At 32.9% G+C, this 19,379-nt stretch overlaps 1 pseudogene; it reads right to left on the bottom strand.

Moving 5' to 3' along the window:
* Nucleotides 1–15,472: 15,472 nt before the first annotated feature.
* LOC140851645 (uncharacterized) lies at nt 15,473–17,665 on the bottom strand (annotated as a pseudogene).
* Nucleotides 17,666–19,379: the final 1,714 nt, after the last annotated feature.

The raw sequence follows: 19,379 nt of genomic DNA, 5'->3' as shown, positions 1-19,379 counted from the left end.
CTGCATCACGGACCCTAGGATAAATTTGAAATAAAAATATGATGATTTGAGATTGCTCCGAAATTCGTACGGTAGATCTGATCCCAGTCCGATTCTATTTGAAATTTGTAACACTTGATTTATATTGAGTCACCCTGATAGGACCTTTGATGATCTCGATCATGATTGCCTCATCGAAAGAATATGAAGATTCTCTCTCCACTTTCTCTTTCTACTTTCTCTCTCTAAAATTTTCTCTCTCTTCATGGATTTTCTCTCTAAAAATCTTATGGATCAGTGGAGGATCTAGATATTTAGATAAATCCTAATTTTGATTAATCCTAAGAGAGGTCCTCGATCTGTGTTATTAGGATCGATTATCGATAATTTTTTCCATATATGATCTTTATATTTGATCAGGGTTATGAAGAGATGATTGTCTGCAAATGATATCGAGTAGAATATTTTGTTAAAGAATTTATAAATCAAAAAAGAACATTGATTTTTGTGCTTGAATCAGTCACCGATAAAGGTAAGAATCTCTGTACATGATCATCATTATATATGTTATTTTATCATTGGTTTTATCTCCTTGATTTTGCAACGTTGAATTTGAGATCGATGAGTTTGTTATATCCGAGATATTGTTATTTATTTATGTGATTTTGAGCATGAGTATGCTATATCAATACATATATATCAGCGATTGATGGCATGATTATGTGTATGACATATTTATTTCACTGCAAAAGATGAATTGATTAATGAAGTTAAATATCATAATTTCATGAAAATGAAAAGAAAGAGAAATATGGTTTGGACTGGCCTTGTCATGTGGAATAACCTGTCAGGAGCTTATGCCTGGGACGGCCCCCACAGGCTTATGTGTGGAAGAATATGATCCGAGAAAGATCATGAAGAATCTGATCCGAGAAAGATCATGAATGATTTGATTCGAGAAAGATCATGGCCACTTTGATCCGAGAAAGATCATGAATATTTCGATCCGAAGAAGATCATAGAAATCGATCCGAATAAAAGATCGTCGCATGATCCTGGTAGTTCAAAGCCAAAGCCAAAGTCAAAGCTAAAGCTAAAGCCAAAAAGAAAGGATTAAAGATGATGTGATAATAGAAGAAAATAGAAAGATAAGACATGAAACAATCATTGAATAAAATTGTTTCACTTATTTAACATATGATGATGCATCTCTTTTGATAAAACAGATAATCTATAAATGTTTGCAGTATTCTGGACAGTGAACATCGACTTTTATGTGATATTGCCTATCATTATTTTTAGATTATATTATTATATTGGTGTGATATGGGAATTCTTACTGGGCTGTAAAGCTCACACCCTTCATTTTCTTTTTCTTCTCAGAGTTACAAGATGTCCATGGTTGGCTATGGTATGGATTTGTGAGTGAGCGGATGCATAGATAGAGTACCGTTGATACCTGATCAGAGGATTGAAGGAATGTTAATTGTAATTATGCAAGTTTTATGAATTATTGTTGAAATAAATTATTATGGTTGATAAGGTTGTAATGATTTAGGTTAGCCTTGCATATTCTTTAGGGCTTGCTCTAAGGAGTGTGCGGCCATCACGTATCCGACCCAGGTGTTGGGTTCGGGGCGTGACAGAATGGTATCAGAGCTCAGGTTATGATCATTAAGGATTATAATATAAGTGATTTAAATATTACAGAGTAATAATAGAGCTTAGGTTACGATCATTGAAGATTACGATCATTGAAGATTACGATATAAATAATTAGGATATGATGGAATAATATCAGAGCTTAGGTTTAAGATCACTAAGATTATGAAGTGATATCAAAACTTTATGTAAGATCAATAGGATGTGACAGAGTGATATCTGAGCTTAGAGCTTAGGTTATATTCATTTGGAGACAATGATACAAGTGATTAGGATATGATAGAACAGTACTAGAGCCCAGGTTTAAGGTCACTAGGAATTGTCATATAAGTGATATCAAAACTTTGAGATGATAATCAATAGAGTATGATTGATAATATCAGAGTTTAAGATTATGATCATTAAAGGTATGATAAAATGATATTAGAGTTTAGGTTATGATCACTAGAAAATATAATTTAAGTGGTATTTGAGTTTAAGGTTATAATTATTCAGAATTGTAATTCGAGTGATATCTGAACTTAGGTTATGATCATGAGGAACATGATAGATATAAAAGAGAAGATTCAATATTTAGATTTCGAATCAATAGATATTAAGATGAAATTTATGTATAAGTGGCATATGATATCTATAATAAAATTGACGAGTTATATCTTGGATTTCAATTAGTAAGATTGACCTAAGTATGAAAAGAGTTGATCTTGGAATAAAGTGGGAGGTATTGATAAGATATGTTGAGTATACTAGAGGATTTTAGAATGTAAAACTTATATGATTGAAGATCATGATAATTTTTTTAATTTCGATGATAATTGTCTGAGCATTATGAATTTGGACTTATCAAAGAAAGTTAATTAGGATATGGTCCAAGAAGAAATTACATCATATGAGAGAGAAATATTTTTGAACACTGAATCTATAAGAAGTCATATATGAAACCCAATCTTGGATGAAAAAAAAATATATATATATATACTTAAATTTTATTATGAGAATATGAGATACACATCTTGATGAAATTTTTAGTTACTCAAAATATCATATTCTGAATATGATTCCTTGATCTTTCAAGTTGCATTGAATTTCAAGTCAATAGTTTATTTTCTAAGTGGATCAAAAATATTTTGATATTGTTGTTAAATTAAAGAAGAAAATTTATTTTGTCAAAGTATGATATACAGGTTATGATGAAATCCTTAATAATTCGTATTACTATCTTTGGATTAGATTTTATTTATTTTTCTTGTGATTGTTGAAGATGGTGAAGTGTATTAATTATTCAAGTCAAAGTTTGATTTTTTTTTAAATTAAATTAAGATATCTTGTTAGTGTTAAATTTTGAATGACTTATACAAGGGACAAAATTTTATATAGATTTATTGATTAATATTAAGGGTTATGATGAACGGAGCTCTATAAGAAATAATCAAGATGATTCTACTTAAGGATGTTGGCTTGAGTTCTTTTAGTTGTCAAGTTAGAATTAATTCTTTTAAAAAGAAAGATTGATTTAGAAATTATCTAAATGATTGTAAGATAAATTTAAGATTAACTCCAATTAATTCTAGACATGTCGGATTTTTGAAGAGTGATGAAACTTATGCAATGATTTCAAACATAGAAAGTGGATCAAGATTTAATTTTTATATGCTATATCCGAAGGTAGTAAAGATAAAGAAACTTAAAATTTTGCCCTAAGTCTTATATGAAATTTGAATGTTGGATCTATCTTGGATTGATCTAACATATAAGGATATTTTATCTTTAATAGACTTATATAATTTGGTAAGTTGAGATCAGAGTGCGCAGCAAAAGCGTGATGATCTGAATTAATTAGAAATATTAATCCTTTAAATCAAAAGTTATGATGGAATACATTAGTTGCAAATAAGGAAGGATTTTATTGATAATGAAATGATGATATAAATTTTGATCTAATCTGATCATCATAGCCTGATAATTTTTGTCAGTAGGTTGTTTCATTGTAGATAATGCCAAGAAATTTTAGATATCTCAAGTTTATTAACAGCTTGATAATTCTGGTATTAGTTCAAACTTAGAAAGTCCTAATGTAGATCTCATATTGTTAAAAAAAAATTAATATTGTTACTTAAACTGATATAGAAGATTGAGATTTGTTTTAAGATGAGAGTCTACATATAAAATTTGTTGGAAGATCATGAGAAATAAATAATATATAAGACATTATCGTAAGCTTGAGAATGACATGAAGAATGTATACTTTGAAATATATTTCAAACAACATAACTTAATTTCGAGGATGAAATTATTTGAAGGGGAGGAGAATGTAACATCCCGGCCCAGGATCAAGCCCAAAACCCCAAAAAAAAAAACAGAGCGGAAGGAGACTCCCGAAGGGAGTCTTCTTCTCCGATGAATCCCGGATGGAAGGAGAGTCCTAGGATCACCCGAGCCCTAGGGACCCCTATAAATAAGCCTCTCCCTCTCTCAAGACCCTCCACCGGTGATCTTCGAGCCCGATTCCTCTCCTTTTCTCCGTAGAAGCCACGGCAGCCTCTTCTCGTGTTCGTCGGAAATTGAAGGTCGAAGAGGCCACCGGAGTTCAGGTAAGGGTTCAATCTTTCTTCCTCTCCCTCTTCTCTTTCTTCCCATGATTTTAGACTCCTCGCCGGCCGTCAGGATCGCCGGAAAATCCATGAACAAGATAAATCTCTATTTTGCTCTGTTTCGATCGGATCCTCTCTTCTCTTTTTCGGCCACCGGCGCCGCCGGTTGCGGCGTCCCATCCCCGAGATCGAACCCCCATCTCCCTCTCTTCCTTCCTTGAAAATCTTGGCCGCCGATAACCGGCCAATGACCGGAAAATAAAAAGAATAAGGGGACGGTCCCCTGTTTTTTTTAGAAACCTCTTCTCCCGCCGGTCAAGTCTTGCCGCCGGCGATTCCTTGCTCTCGGTTGTCGGCCGTCGTTGCCGGATCTTCGGCCAAGCCACCGGAGCCCGAGCCACCCTCTATTTCTTTCCCTGTTTCGGTCAAAAATAAGCCACGGGAAGAAAAGAAAAGAAGAAGGAAGAAGAAGAAGAAAAGAAAAGAAAAGAAAAAGGAGAAAGAAAAAGAAAAGAAAAAGGAAAAAGAAAAAGAAAAGAAAAAGAAAAAAAAAGAAAAAGAAAAAAAAAGGAAAAAGAGAAAGAAAAAAAATAAAAATAAAATAAAATAAAGAAGAAGAAGAGAGAAAAATTTTCTCTCTCCTCTCTCAAGTTTCTCTCTTTAGATTCTCTCTCTATTTTCAATCTCTAGATCTTTCTCTCTTTTTGTCGATTTTATCTCTCTAGAATCTTTCTAATCTCTCTCTGACTGCATCACGGATCCTAGGATAAATTTGAAATAAAAATATGATGATTTGAGATTGCTCCGAAATTCGTGCGGTAGATCTGATCCCAGTCTGATTCTATTTGAAATTTATAACACTTGATTTATATTGAGTAACCCTGATAGGACCTTTGATGATCTCGATCATGATTGCCTCATCGAAAGAATACGAAGATTCTCTCTCCACTTTTTCTCTCTACTTTCTCTCTCTAAAATTTTCTCTCTCTTCATGGATTTTCTCTCTCTAAAAGTCTTATGGATCAGTGGAGGATCTAGATACTTAGATAAATCCTAATTTTGATTAATCCTAAGAGAGGTCTTCGATCTGTGTTATTAGGATCGATTATCGGTAATTTTCTCCATATATGATCTTTATATTTGATCAGGGTTATGAAGAGATGATTGTCTGCAAATGATATCGAGTGGAATATTTTGTTAAAGAATTCATAAATAAAAAAAGAACATTGATTTTTGTGCTTGGATCAGTCACCGGTAAAGATAAAAATCTCTGTACATGATCATCATTATATATGTTATTTTACCATTAGTTTTATCTCCTTGATTTTGCAACGTTGAATTTGAGATCGATGAGTTTGTTATATCCGAGATATTGTTATTTATTTATGTGATTTTGAGCATGAGTATGCTATATCAATACATATATATCAGCAATTGATGGCATTATTATGTGTATGACATATTTATTTCACTACAAAAGATGAATTGATTAATGAAGTTAAATATCATAATTTCATGAAAATGAAAAGAAAGAGAAATATGGTTTGGACTGGCCTTATCATGTGGAATAGCCTGCCAGGAGCTTATGCCTGGGACGGCCCCCACAGGCTTATGTGTGGAAGAATATGATCCGAGAAAGATCATGAAGAATCTGATCCGAGAAAGATCATGAATGATTTGATCCGAGAAAGATCATGGCCACTTTGATCTGAGAAAGATCATGAATATTTCGATCCGAGGAAGATCACAGAAATCGATCCGAATAAAAGATCGTCGCATGATCCTGGTAGTTCAAAGCCAAAGCCAAAGTCAAAGCTAAAGCTAAAGCCAAAAAGAAAGGATTAAAGATGATGTGATAATAGAAGAAAATAGAAAGATAAGACATGAAACAATCATTGAATAAAATTGTTTCACTTATTTAACATATGATGATGCATCTCTTTTGATAAAACAGATAATCTATAAATGTTTGCAGTATTCTGGACAGTGAACATCGACTTTTATGTGATATTGCCTATCATTATTTTCAGATTATATTATTATATTGGTGTGATATGGGAATTCTTACTGGGCTGTAAAACTCACACCCCTTCATTTTCTTTTTCTTCTCAGAGTTACAAGATGTCCATGGTTGGCTATGGTATGGATTTGTGAGTGAGCGGATGCATAGATAGAGTACCGTTGATACCTGATCAGAGGATTGAAGGAATGTTAATTGTAATTATGCAAGTTTTATGAATTATTGTTGAAATAAATTATTATGGTTGATAAGGTTGTAATGATTTAAGTTGGCCTTGCATATTCTTTAGGGCTTGCTCTAAGGAGTGTGCGGCCATCACGTATCCGATCCGGGTGTTGGGTTCGGGGCGTGACACAGAGTTTCTCATTTTCCATACTATAGGCTATGGGATTCGTCAAATAAATGGGAGACATGATTAGATAAAAGGCCTCATCTAATTCTGCATATCATCATGAGTAGTATGCTTATATTTTATTCTCATTTTGTAGATTTATCTGCATCGTGGCATCTTTATTTATACTGCATGGTATATTTGATGCCAACAAGTTGATCGGATCAAACTACGTGAAATGGTTAAGAAATCTAAGAATTGTTATCATCCAGGAGAAAGTCTCTTATATCCTTAATGCTTAGATCCCGATCTGATCGAGGATGATGCTACAGAGAAGGACCAAGCTACATATACAATATGGCAGTATGACAGTATGATTATCAAGTGTGTCATATTAGCCTCTTTGAACAATATGTTGCAAAGATAATATGAAAGCATGGATCCTTAATCCATAGTTTTAAATTTGAGGGAGTTGCATGCAGCATATAGCAGGACTGCTAGATATGAGATATTCAAGTTGTTGTTCCATACTAAGATGAGTAAGGGCACATCTATGCAAATCCATGTGCTCAAAATGATTGACTGGATCATTCTATTAGGTCAGTTGTATTTTATTATTAATGGTGAGCTTAATTAGAATTTGATCCTACAACCACTCCCTAAAGGTAGCATCTCTAAGTAGAAGGAGGCGAAGAATATCTTTGCCAAAGGTATATGTTTCCATTGTAGTAGAGTTGGGCATTGAAAAAAAAAATTACAAGAGCTACCTTACAAGTGTAAAGTAGCAAAAGGACGCAAGAGTTGTATCTACTAAAAGTTTGTATATGTATGATACAAACCAAATTTTATCATTGACTGCTTCAGTTATAGATTCTTGGATATTTACTACCTCTAATTGTATAACCTCTAATTCTTATAGAGAAGATCTGTAATAATTTTATTATTTTAAATAGTAAAAGATTTACATTAAAATTATGATATTTTTTTTGTAGGTTGCTTAATTTTCTTTGCTTATTAAATTATCCGATTAAATCATAGAGATTATTATTGCTTTGCAATATCTTATTTAATTGCATAAAGAAGAAAAAGAAGTTTGTGACACTTATGTTCAATTTTTTCCAATGATATGATCATTAAAAGATGAGATGATCACTAGAAGATTATGTTGATTTTCCTCACCTTGTTCCCTTCAAGCAAAAACCCTTTCACCATTTAAGACTCATTTGGTACACATGAAGTGGAGGGGAGAATGTGTGGTCAACGAGAAATGAAAAAAAATCCCTCTTATTTGATTGGAATTTTGAAAAGAGAGAGTTTAGAAAAGGATATTCCCATGGGAATAGAATTTTCATGTTTTATGAGAAAGAAAAATCCATATAGGACATGGATTTTTGGCTTTCCCATATGGTGAGAATTGTAGGCTTTTTTCCAAATATCTTTTTAAACCATTAAATTTTTTATGGTTAAAATGAATATTCTCTCCATCACAATATCTAAAATCTGCCCCACCATGATCTACGGCTAAAAATACTCTTAATCATCAAAATTTTTAATTTATAAATAATTATAACATATAGAATAGGATAAGATTTTTTTTTTATGTTAAGAATATAATAGGTATTTTACACAATCTTTTTAGGTACGTATACATTGTTAAGAAAGTCTTGATGCACTGCATGCAGTACAATAAATTTAATGCAGAGAGTACCACCTAATTATCTTAAAATACGTAGTATAATTAACGATGGGACATACATTTAATGCCATCTAGCTTTTTCTTCCTTCAATTTTCAGTGATGAAAATATCGATCCTTTCATCTATACAACATAGAAGGAATAGTATTATTACTTCTTAATGTCTTATATGACTTTCTGTGAATATATACGATATTCTAAACTATATATATGATTTTCTGTATATTTATGACATCCTGAATAATATATATGACTTCTTGATATCTTGTATGACTTCTTGTGAATATACATGACATTTCGAATAATATATATGACTTTCTGTGAGTATACATGACATCCCGAGTAATATATATGACTTTCTGTAAATGTATATGACATCTCGAACAATATATATAATGTCTCAAATATTATATATGACTTTCTAATATCATATAAAGTATAAAAAAATTATATATATTGTTCAGGATATCATATATATTCACAGAAAGTCATATAAGGCATTAAAAAGTAATATATATTATTTCGGATGTCATATATATTCACAAGAAGTCATATAAAATATTAAAAAATTATATATATTATTTAGAATATCATATATATCCACAAGATATCATATATATTATTCAGAATATCATATACATTCATAGAAAGTCATATAAGATATCAAGAAGCCTAATATATTGTTCAGGATGTCATATATATCGTTCAGGATGTCATATATATTCATAGGAAGTCACACAAAGTATCAGAAAGTCATATATATTATTTAAGATGTCAAAAATATATAAGAAGTCATATATATGGTGCAGAACGTCATATATATTTATGAAAAGTCATACAAAGCATTAGGAAGTAATGATATTATTTTTTCTTTGTTATATAGAGAAAGAATATTAAAAATTAGGGAAAGAAAAAAGTTGAACGGCATTTAATATTTGTCCCATCTAAAATCGCTAGTGTTCCAATATTATTAGGTGGTGTGCTACTATCGCACCACACGTTAAAGTCACATTTCTGCAAAAGCTTCAATGTGATTGCCTACTATGAAAACGAAGGCCACCACCGATGGACAGGTTCAAAGTACTCTCCATTTAAAAAAAAAATAAATAAATAAAAGTGACTTTCTAACACCAGTAGCACATCACTGGTTGGCACTACATTATCTACCAAGTTATGGATATATATCCTGTCCAACTTCACCATCGTGTATGCTGTTTGACGTGCGCTAATGTCAGCTGTCCTTCGTGGAATTGGCTGCGGAGACTTCTCTGTGACCCAAATTTTTGGAGGAGATTAAGTTTGCCTATCATGGAAAAAAAAAAAACTGAACTTTTTATGAACTGAAGCCAATTAAAAAAATTCTTATCTTTGGTGAGATATTGTAAGTGCAACTCCTGCTTTTTGGAACAGAAACCCATTTAAGATTATTAATGGTCAAGGTACCCTCTTATGAAAAGATAACTGAATCTGTGACACCACAGTCTACTCTATTTTTTCTTCATTATATAGTTTCAGCAAGAGAAAAAATGGAACCATTGCTAATTGCTTCAATTCGAGAACATCCAGTTTTACTTGCATCAGTCTCTTTGATCGCAGTAAGGATCAGCTGGTTTGGAAATTGGATGGGAAAGTAATCTCCTCAACCATCTTTATATATCAACTACTGAATATGAGAGGACATAAGTGTAACTTTATTGCCTGCTTTTAGAGCGTGTCCCTCTCAATATCAAATTTCTCGACTCTGTTGTAAGAAAAAACCCAATACTAAAGATTTGTTTGGGAAGAAATTTGGAAAGAATCTTGGAGGATGCATTTTGTCTGATCATGCCCTTGAAACGATAGCTCTGGATATTTCTTTTGAACCATCCGGAAGGCTGTTTGTTGTGTGCTGAAAATATCCGATTCCCTGGGTGGTCTTCAGGCCTCCCTTATTCCTTTAATGCCACAGGAAACGAGCAATCTTTTCATGCCATCACACTCTCCACTGCCAAGTGGTTACATCAGGTATGACTACAAGTTTGTTAGAAGACAAAACTTGGACCATGGGAAATTCGTGAAAGTAAAGTGAGAGGTATGTATACATTGCTTCTGAAAAAAAAAAAAAAAAAAAGGGCCTTGTTTTAGTTATACGCGAATATCAAAATCATCAATATGAACCGCTTTTACGACACATTTGTCTTTCCATGAAAAAGAAGTCCACTATGGATGGACAGGTTCAGATTGGTCTCTAACCTTTTTTTTTTTTTTTTAAAGTACATTATCTACCAAGTTATGCATATTTATCCTGTCCAAGTTCATCATTATGCATACTAATTAATTCTATTCTCATAGGACTCCAATAAAATTATTTTTCTATCATTATAATAGTTATAACGGTCGTCATTTGCAAATTTTTCCTAGCTATAATAATTTGATATCATGCATCTCTAATCAAAAAATAATTATTTGATATTAACTAATAACTCTTGTAATAGGTAATATCTTATAGTGCGAATAATAATTAATAATAAAAATTTAATTGCGATATTCACCCAAATTACTATTTAGTGAATTTAAAATACAGTTAATTAAAAGATTCGAATTTAAAATTATTATTTTATTTAGATGGACATGAATGCAGCATAACGCTCCATTTGAATCCCATCGTCAATATTATAGCATATAGCACCTGCTTCAAAGGTGTCGTAACGGGCACTGTGACAAAATAATACTTTTTTGTAGAGGTTTGTTGGGCTGGGCCGAAATAGCCCATGTTGATGAAGCAAAATCTCCTCCATCTCCAAACAGCATAAGCCCATTTCCATTGTTATTGCAGCCATTAGATCACCATAGTGGGGCTGATTTAAAGGTTGTTATTGTTGTTGGAATTTAGCTTACAGAGGGTTGAAATGGGATGGTTTTGAGGAAGAAACAAGATTAAAAAGGAGAGAGAGTTGGAAAAAAGTGGGCAGCTTATATCTTAGGGTTTTCTAGGAGCATTAGGAAGTCTATTCATGAAGGATATGCCACCATCCTTTTGGGTTGTCTACATGCCCTATTTTTGCCAAAATTATTGTGTTCATTCATTACACATTTGATAAGTAATGGCCTACTGCTCGCTGGTGAAGTCATAAGGCATTCGGTTCAGGCGGATCCTTAGCTACCAAACGCAATTCCAGACTTCCGCCTGATTGCCGGTAAACTGTCTCTGCACAAATTAATCTGGTCATTGTGGAGAAATTCCAAACAGCATTTAAGGTTTTCCTAAACCATAGATGAAGTTTAGGAGAGGCACGTAACCTTTGCTAAAATTAAGCTGGAGCAATTAGCAAAGGATTAATTTAATAAAGGTAAGGGGTAAGGACATACAAACGTTTCCACTAACCTGTTTCAGTCTTGGTTGATGCGGTCTTGTTGATGCAAGGACCGAAACGCTTTAATTTGGGGCAATCTCCCTGAACTAGCTTTCCAAAAAGGCTGCAATGTGCCTATCAGTGGTCTCTTAGAATAGTAATAGTAATGGTAAAACCAAAGTAGGTCAAAGACTTTTTGATGAGCTCAGTGGTCTCTTACAATCGTGTGCAAATGGCTTAAATCTCGAGCCTAACATGGGGTGAAGTCTATGAAGATTGAGGTTGGTTTGTCAAGTTAATTTAGGTAATTTTGGACCTCGAGAGAAGAAGGCTCATGCCTCCTTCCCTACCCTTCACCACCTCAAAGTCAAAATGCACTGAAACCCAATATTATAGTCATTTTATTTTTCATTATTAAATATTGTATTTTTTGATTCTTATGGATGTATCTTATTCGAATGATTTAATTCATCTGATTTATCAAAAAAATATGGTAGTTGTTTCCTTGAGCATGCAATATTCCTAACCCATTGTTAAGTATTTATGCTCCTCTGGTCACATATTGGGGCCCACGATGTTCATGATACAGCACCCCTCCCCTACATGGGGAAACGATGCATCACGCACCATTCCTCACATTTTTCTTATATATCTATTCAATATAATAAATCTTATATTATAATATACTATTAAAAATATTCTTTATCAAAAGAATGTGAACGATCCTTGTGTTTCCAGAAGTAATCTTATTAGCCTAATTACGAATTAACTATATCTCTTTCCACGGATCAAATCTTTTCCACATCAAAAAGCCAAACAATTGTAATTGTATTTATATTTTTCAATTATAAATTACTAGACAAGGGTCTCTTTCTACAACTGCAATTCCAATTATAAGCAATTGAATTATCATCTGTAATTGTTTTACATGCAATAGAATTGCAAGCAATCAAATAGTCCCTTAAGAAGTTAGGTTGGCTTAGTGCAATCTTACTTTGAGTTTGGGTTCAATTGCGTTAGATTGCAAGATACTGAAATTTGGTGGGTTAAGCCTAGCCCTAAAAAACGCATATATAACTAACGAGTAACTTTCATGAGGGTTTTATTGTGGAATAGGATCACTCTGAATAAAAAAAATTGGTATTATAGTAATGTATGTGAAAAGATAGAGGATTGCAATGGTAAGGACACTATTCCACCATGCAAGTTCACTGAGAAGCATCGTTGTTCATAACTTTTTATCAAGGGTACCAAGATTATATGAACAATAATCCACAGGCTATACAGAATAATAAATTTTCAAATATGTTCAATATGGTTTTGCATATCAATGTTGAACATATCCTTGAGCTTAAGAGATCGTTGCTATGGAATTCATTTCAAGGTTCAGATTTCAAATAAAACAAACGTTAAGTATTTTAAAAACCCATAGTATATTCGTCTGCTTTAAATTTTAAAAAAAATTATTTATCTATCATTCTTTGCACCACAAAAAAATTGTTAATTAGCGACGGATAAAATCCATCTTTACTTAGTCTCTTTTCTATCGCTAAACCTAATAGAGACCGCCTAGTGACTTATTAGCGACGAAACTAAAACTGTAGCAAAAAGCTTCATCGCTAAATTTATTTAAGATTTGATGTCACTAGTTTTGTCGCTACAGTCTTAGTTTTGTCGCTAAACTAAGACTGTCCATAATCCATCGCTAAATTTATTTAGAGATAGATTAATGATGTCATTTCGATCGTTGCTAAAATCATGGCACAATCCTAATAAGATGCAATAATTTGTCTCTAATGTATCACAATTCTGTCGCTAAAAAAAATTAAAAAAAATTAAAATATCACTAATCCGTCATTATGCGGTCTTCAATATAATTATAAAAAATTATCATCTATCGCTATTCTGATAGTATTCAGTTGATAATATAATATATGATTCGTCGCTACTTTGTCATTAGTCTACCATTAAAACTAAATATTTTCCATCGCTATGTTGTCAGTATGTAGTCGTTAATGTAATGTCTCATTAGTCGCTAGTTTATTGCTAGTATGTCGTTAAATATAAATATATTTTGTTACTATTCTGTCGTCACTACACTATTTACCTAATCTATGAAATGACATCATTAATCGTTGCTATGGAATTCACTAGTTTTGTCACTGTAGCGATGAAAATCTTATTTAAGTTTAGCAATTCATCATTAATCTATCTCTAAATCTATCACTATTCTGTTGTTAATTTTGTTTTTAAGATTAGATTCCATCAACAGTCCGTCTCTATTTTGTCACTAAAATTTTTAATTTTTCTTCCTTTTTTTTCAATACCTAAAATTAATACCTGTATAACTAATAACATCCAGCAATATCCAATCTCCTATTCCCTGCGTCAAACCATATCAATTCCTCCATTTTCACAAGATACACTCAATCATGAAATCTATAATATTTTATCCAAAATCAATAAATTATAATATTCATAATACCATAAGTACTATGTGTAAATGCATATAGAATACATATAATGTCAATTACATATGTCTAAAACACATGAAATACCCAAACAATAAAGTATCCAAAATAGAACAAGTGGCACAAAATAAACTATGAAGTGCCTAGATTTGTATCCCCTCCACCACAGCTATGTCCACTTCTATCTTCCTCTGACGCATGTTGCTTCGAAGTAGAGCCCTAAACATCATATATCCACGTATAAGTATGATACAGCTCAAAAAATGAAGAAAGATATAAAAGTTGCATTTTTTCAACTACATGAGATCGAGTTGGAGTTTGAGCCATCGAAGAAAATATCGATGGAGTGTATGGGTGTAGTGGCATCCATCCAAGAGGAGCAGCCCACCAAGCAGATGACCAATGCCATGGAGCTATAGTCGGAGTCATGTCCGAAGATCTAGGAGAATTCTCAATTGTTGATCTGGATGATGTCGGTGGTGGTTGTGGATGTATCAATTGAGACAAGCCATGAAGAATCCGATCTATAGATTGTTGTTGTGCAAGAACCTGACCTATTGAATTTTGTTGTGCTTGAATATTCTGATTTAACTTATCCATATTCTCCCACATAAGACACATCTCTCTTGTCACCTCATCATTCGAACGTGGCTGTGCACCACATCCAATGATACTATTTTGAGATGATGGATTGTTAGATTTAGATGGAGGAACTAAGGTATAATCTAATCCAAACACTCTACCCTTTTTGGAAGGTCCCGCAGCAGCCAGCCAAGCCTCCTCGTCTAAAGAAGGATGGAAAGATAAGTCCTCACCATACTTCTGTTGCATGATAGTATCATATTTCTCCTACAATGTAAAATCAAAAAAAAAAATTAATATATAAACAATTAATATGACAACATGTCTTACGACAGTAAATATATGCAAGACAAAAAAGAACAAAAGAAGAAAAATACTTACACTCACTATCTTTGCTTTCTCAGATGTAAATGTACCATCTTTTCTCTTGTGAGTGTATTCAAATAACTCTTTGTGACATATCGATCTGCCGAGCATTATTTTCTATAATAATTTAAAGACTGTAAATTAATGCTCAATGCTTATGAAAAAGTACCATAAAGGCAACAATATTTACTTCAAATATATCTCCAAACATTGATTTGAACTCAAATGTCAACAACTACGATAAAAAAAGAAATGAAAAAACACTAATGCCGTTGATTCCTATCTTCTCAAGTCCTCTATTTTGGTTTGTTGCTACAATGTATCTTTTGTTACAGCTTAAATAAATATTCTATCTTCTACCAAAAAAAATATTAATCTGAAAAAGATGTGGAAGGTTGGAATATTGATGGTGTAATTAAACACGTCTCCAAATATTAGAAAAATCAAAAATCATTTTGAGGGACTTTAGTTCGTCGGGTTTGAATATGAGGTTCGAAATAAAGCGAGCAAAAATTAAAATTTTTTTTAACTATATAAGCTTCGCTAATAGAACCTTCAACCTTTGCTTTATTGCGAACTTTTTTCTTTAATTCATGCATGCACCTAAAACAATAAGCATAAAGGTTTAATTAATTCATACTTATTACCATATGTATGAAATAAAGAACATAATGATGGAGAGATTTACCTCTCAAAAGGGTACAACCATCTATATTGCACAGGCCCTCCTACCTTTGCCTTATATTGCAAATGTATGGTCAGGTGCTCCATTGAATCGAAAAATATAGAAGAAAATATTTTCTCTAACTTACAAATTGTCTCCACTATACTTTTCTCAAGCAATTCTATCTGACTTACTTGAAATTCAGGAAAACATAAATATCTGAAGAATTGACTGAGCTCCGTCAATGCCCCCCATATTGGCTTAGGTAGTAGATCACGAAATGCCAAAGGTATCAACCTTTGCATGAATACATGACGATCATGACTTTTCATACCATATATTTTACCCTCATCCACATTTACACCTCGAGCTATATTAGAAACATATCCATCTGGAAACCTCAATTGTTTAACCCACTCGCACACATCCTTAATTTGGTTTTGTGCTAAGACAAAGGATGCCTTGGGTTTAACCAATTTGCCTCCAACTTCTTTTAACTCAAGCTCCGATCGTTTGCAAAACTATTTTAAATCACAACGGACTTGCAAAGTATCTTTTGTCTTGCTTTTAATATCCATGACAGTGTTAAAGACATTATCAAATATATTCTTCTCAACATGCATAACATCCAAGTTGTGACGAATGAGATTCGTGGACCAATAGGGCAACTCCCAAAATATACTTATTTTAAGCCAATTATGCTCTATCCCAAACCCATTGAGATTTTATGGACCACTCTTAGTGCCAAAAGTGATTTGATCAAACTGTTCTACTCTAGCTTTCACTTTCCTTCCAGTCAATCGAAGTATAGGACCTTTTTTCTCCACAGTGGATTTAGTAAATGCATCCTTTTGTTTTCGAAACGTATGATTCGAGGAAAGAAATCATCGATGACAGTCAAACCAACATGACTTCTTACTCCCACTCTTTAGTGTGAAAGACTTGGTATCTCCCATACAATAAGTACATGCAAATCTACCATATGTGCTCCATCCCGACAACATTTCATAAGCAGAAAAATCACTAATTGTCCACATTAATGCAGCCTTCATGTTAAAATTTTATTTTCGATGTGCATCAAAAGTGCAAATGCCCTCATTTATTAAAAATATTTGTAGTTCATCGATTAATGGCCTTAAGCAAACATCTATACTTTTACTAGGTGACTTTGGACCAGGAATGACCAATGTTAGAAATAAATTACATCTATCCATGCACATTCTAGGAGGTAGATTATACGGAGTCAAAAAAATAAGCCAGCATGAATAAGGTGTTGAGTTTGATATGAATGGGTTGAACCCATCAGTACAAAGACTTAATCTAATATTCTGACAATCACTTGAAAACTCTGGATGCATCAAATCAAATTGCTTCCATGCTTTCCCATCCACCGGATGCGAAATTACAGTAGAATCATGCCAAACCCCTTCCTTATGCCGTCTCATATGCATTGCAATCTTGCTTGACATATACAATCATTGGAGTCTAGGAGCAAGAGGAAAATATCGCAATACCATATATGGTATATTGCATTTTTTTTGCCCACCTCCTCATTGGACTTGAATCGAAGATGACCACATACAGAACACTTTATTTTTTGACTATCATTCATGTAGTACAACATACAAAAATTTGGACAAAAATCTATCTTCTGATAGCTCAGTCCCAATTCCTTCACAATTTTTTTTGATTGATAGAAATCTTCAAGCAACTTCTCATCCTCAGGCAACATACTTTTAATTATTAAAAGCATTTGATTGTAATATGCCTCACTCATACTAAACTCTGATTTCAAATTCAACAACTGAGTGACCACTGATAACCTAGTATGCTTACTGCAACCCTCCCATAATGACTCGTCGGCATCTTTAAGCAATTCATAGAACTTAGCAGTTGTTGGATTTGAAACTTCATCAAAATCCTCCCTAGCATCATTATTCAATTCAAGCATTCTTATGGCATCTATAACCATATCCACATAAGAGTTCATACCATCTGCCACTCCTCTATCAATAGTCTTAGGATCAGACTCCTCAAATCTAGAATAAGATTCTCCATACAACGTCCAGGCCCGATAGCCATCAACAAAGCCTTTCTTGTAGAGATGAACCGTCACTTCATCAGATATCAAAATTTTTTTATTCTTACACTTAAGACAAGGGCAAAATTTTTTTTTTATTTTTCATATGCGATGGATTAGAAATTGCAATGTCAATAAACTTAGCAACTCTATTTTTAAATTCATCTGTCACCATTTCCTTATAAATCCTACAATGCATCCAACTCCGATTCGTCATCTCTGTCTATTTTATGAAGTGATAAATAACAAAATCTAAGCAAACATATACTTAAAAGGTATGCAAAAATTTTAAAAAAAATCAAGAGAGTTTAAAACCCCAAACTTATTAAAATAAAAATTTCTTAACATATAAACAGCCAACCTACATATATATATATATATATATATATATATATATATATATATATATATATATATATATATATATATGTATGAAGTCCTTAACATGTATATCAGGTTTCAACCTATATGAAGTCCTCCTCCCCCACAGATCTCAAAAAAAAAAAAAAAATGACACCTCCACAATCAACTCACACCGCCACAACGACTGGTAACGATTCCCATATATTTCAGAACAAACCCAATGGAACCTGAGAAACCCCTCCATCTCTCTCAAGTGCTCTCCTTACCCAAAAAAAAATAATGAAATGAATAGAAAAAGAAGTGGAAATGATCAGGGAAAAAGTCTTACCTGAAATTTTTCTGTCTTTCCTCTGTTTCGTGGATTTTTCCTCTGTTTTCGTCCGATTTTGCTCTCCTTTTTCCGTCCTCAGGAGTCCCAACCGGATGGGAGGCTTGGGGTGGCCGAATAGGGTCTGTTGATGCCCTGTTTTCCTCTTCCTTTTTCCGTCCTCTAAAGTCCCAACCGGGTGGGAGGCTTGCGGCGGCCGAACAGGGGTGGACGATGGAGGATGCTGGGGTTTCGCGTTGGGTATTTCCTTTTTTTTTTTTGTTTCTGGTTTCAATTGGGTGGGAGGATGGCACTATATTTCCTTTTATTTTATTTTTGATTTCAATCGGGTGGGAGGATGGAGGCTTGCGGCGGCCGAACAGGGATGGACGATGGAGGATGCTGGGGTTTCGCGTTGGGTATTTCTTTTTTTTTTTTTTTTTTCCAGTTTCAATCTGGTGGGAGGATGGCGCTGTATTCCCTTTTGTTTTATTTTCGATTTCAATCGGGTGGGAGGATGGCGCTGGTGTTTCCTCGGTGATCAGTCTCAATCGAGTGGGGGCTTGAGCGCCGATTGCGAGGCGCCAAGCAAAATTTTAGGTTTGAAATTCATATTTAATTTATTTTAAATTATTATTAATATAGAATTAATAATTAAATTAAGTTAAATTAGATATAAATTAGATAAAAAATTTATTAATTCTAATTCAATCTATTTATATTAGTAAAAAAAAATTTAATTTGAATCCAATTTGATCATTAATTAGATAGTGATCTGATCTAATCCATGTAATGCATTTATTAAATAGATCAAATTAAGATATATATATATATATATATTTAATATATTAAATTAATTTGAATTTAATAAATTTAAATATATTAAGTGGGTCAGGTTAAATACAAAAAAAATAGATTAAACATATTTCAAATAAA

The sequence above is a fragment of the Elaeis guineensis genome, chromosome 9 (genome assembly GCF_000442705.2).
Source record: "Elaeis guineensis isolate ETL-2024a chromosome 9, EG11, whole genome shotgun sequence".
NCBI classification, from domain to species: domain Eukaryota; kingdom Viridiplantae; phylum Streptophyta; class Magnoliopsida; order Arecales; family Arecaceae; genus Elaeis; species Elaeis guineensis.
Note: the sequence above shows the minus strand (reverse complement) of the source record. Positions and strands in the feature narration are given on the sequence as shown.